This window comes from Montipora foliosa, chromosome 4 (genome assembly GCF_036669935.1).
Source record: "Montipora foliosa isolate CH-2021 chromosome 4, ASM3666993v2, whole genome shotgun sequence".
Classification (NCBI taxonomy): Eukaryota; Metazoa; Cnidaria; class Anthozoa; order Scleractinia; family Acroporidae; genus Montipora; species Montipora foliosa.
This window is the reverse complement of record NC_090872.1, coordinates 13,670,597-13,673,096: the sequence shown is the minus strand read 5'-3', so window position 1 is coordinate 13,673,096 and position 2,500 is coordinate 13,670,597. Positions and strand designations below refer to the sequence as shown.

The 2,500-nt window shown below is 38.4% G+C and overlaps 2 protein-coding genes across 10 annotated transcripts in view; one reads left to right on the top strand and one right to left on the bottom strand.

Moving 5' to 3' along the window:
* The window catches only part of LOC137998999 (uncharacterized), a 3,433-nt gene extending 1,437 nt beyond the window's left edge, over positions 1–1,996 (top strand). For all 4 annotated transcript variants that reach the window (XR_011122861.1, XM_068844837.1, XM_068844834.1 and 1 more), the window contains one exon: positions 1–1,996. This exon is cut by the window's left edge. The gene's annotated coding sequence lies outside the window, so the exon portion shown is untranslated.
* The window catches only part of LOC137999940 (neuropeptide Y receptor type 1-like), a 67,763-nt gene that overhangs the window by 53,530 nt on the left and 11,733 nt on the right, over positions 1–2,500 (bottom strand). The gene's annotated exons all lie outside the window — the stretch shown is intronic.

Sequence of the window (2,500 nt, the reverse complement as noted above, 5' to 3'; positions counted from 1 at the left end):
CAGAGACAAACAGTTTTGACATATGCATATGTCGGGCTGACACTGAGAGATTGTGTGTCCATTTTTAATAGGATTGACGTCACAGCTGAACAGCTGAGTCAATTCACTGTAGTTGCAAGGGAGTCATTTCGTTGTAATGCTTTATTTCTGCCATCATCCATAAATCCAACTGTTTGGACCATTGGGCACATAATACCCAGCCATACACAAGATGTGTACAGCAAATATGGGCAGGGTCTTGGAACTGTGACTATGGAAGGGAGGGAGGCAAAACACATAGCATTAAAGAAGCTCAGTGAGAATACAACTTTTCAGCGACGGGTGGCCTGAAATTTTTAAACATGAATTTGTCATGTTGATTTGGCTTTCAGAACAGATATTTGAGCCACATACATACAAACATAATGCTGTTTACATTCCAGGTAGGGTTTTTGATGATAACAGGTACTGTTATTGTAATCTTGAAAAAGCAGATCCTAGGGAAAGCAAGTGTACTTTTTGTGGTGACCCTTTGATGGACGTGATTCAAAAAAGTATTGACCAAGGAACAGTTCTGTCACAACTGACACGTTGATTTACTGCATGCATTTTACATGGGTAGTGCATCCGATTATGTTAAGAAAGGCTTATCAACTTATAGGGCCTTTCTCCAGGCACGGATCCAGACTGGTTTCACCGTTTTACAGAGATCGGTCAAATGGTTAAAAAAAATTACACAAAATCGAGGGACAGCAATTTAGAGAGTGAAAATCTAAAATATATATTAGCACTTAGCGTCTAGGAAAATGGTCAAGTTTTTTCCTGGATCTGTGCCTGGTCTCTTGACCTTTGACAATTCTCCCAAATGCAGTGTCAAAGTGCCATGAAATTTACATAACCCACATTCTCTAAGTTGGACTGCTTTAAATGTCCCATGTTCTCTTTTAGTAAGAGGAACATTTCCTTTAAACATGAGTTGTCACCAAGTTATGGATTGCATTTTATTAAAACACTTCTTGTTAGTGCATCTTTAACCCTTATCACTTCCATGTTGATATCACTGTAACAAACAAACATTAAAATCAACTGTTTCGGTAATAATACAGTCTGGTCAGTAGTATATTTATGCAGGAAAAACAACAAAGGGTGGTAAAAATGTTAAGTCATTTCGCGTACTTAGGTGGCATAATTTGTCGAATTTGTTCATGAATTACTGACCATAGATGATCCATCAAGGTGAAAATAAAATCCTGGGTCTGTGCCCGGGAACTGGTAAAAGCAAGAACTGAACCAGTCACCTGCGTTTAACTTTTTTGTCACTAAGCAAAACTACACAGTAAGACCTTCAGCTTCACTCAGTTTCAGTGAGTATTATTAAGCTACACAGCATATTGCATCCTCAAGCTTGAAATGAATATCCGTGTTTATTGGTGAATGTATAATGACACTTGACGACCACATGTTGCTTCCTCTTCATATATATCAGAAGAAAAGGTTTAACGGTGCTGACCACAATCTTAGCATCTCCTTTCCTGGGCGCTTTAGTTTGCTTACAGAGGTAGGACATGACAGATTCTCGTGATGTTTTACACAACTTTGAAAAATCCCGCAACAGTCGGGTCTCCTCAGAGTAGGAAATTGTATATGCCACATTTGTTTCTGAATGTGATACTCCAAAAGCAGAGGGAGCCTTTTTAACAATTTCTATCATAAAACGAAAAATTCCTTCAGGCATATGTCGCGTAAAGTTTACCGTCCAGGGATCTCGAGCTCTCATGCGAGCTTTTAGGCGTCTTTACACAGTTTTAAGCCAGATTGTAATTTCCACCTCGATCATAGTTCCAACCTCTATTCGTGCATGGCTGACCCTTCCAAACACATTCTGCCCTGCACGGTGTCTCTCAAAAATAGAGGCAAGAGTCTCTTTGACTTCTTCTTCAAATCGTACAAAGTTTTCTACCCTACGATGCAATGGGCGAAGAGCTCGAACAGCTGCCTCAATTTCATCTTTGGCCGCCATTTTGTAAACATTTAGCTTTTTTGTGAGGAACCCGCTGAGATCAGGTGTGAGACAAGCGGGCGCCTAATTGCCATCATGTGGTGCCTGCTGACCCGGCGTGTATAAGTGTAGAACGGAGCGGCTTAAAAGAAGCTTTTTTCCTAGTGCAGTTATTTCTTTTAATAATGATAATATCTAGAATCTACATTTTTATGTAATTTTTAAATTTTATATAATTTTTAAATTGTAAATACACATTGTAATTCATTTTTAAATGCGAAAATGTGTTTTCAATAAACTATTTTTTTTTGTTAATGAACCAAGTATAATGAACACATGGAGATTAAAACTCAAAGTAGCTCTTTTATCGGCGATATATCGTCAATAAAGAGGAGATCAATAAAGAGTTTCTCTTATTTGAGCTAAATCAACGCAGCTGCAACCTGGTGCCTTTGTTGTTATTACTAATGGATAAGGTGGATCAAATGACATGAAAGTTTTCGACTCGGTTTACCAAGACTC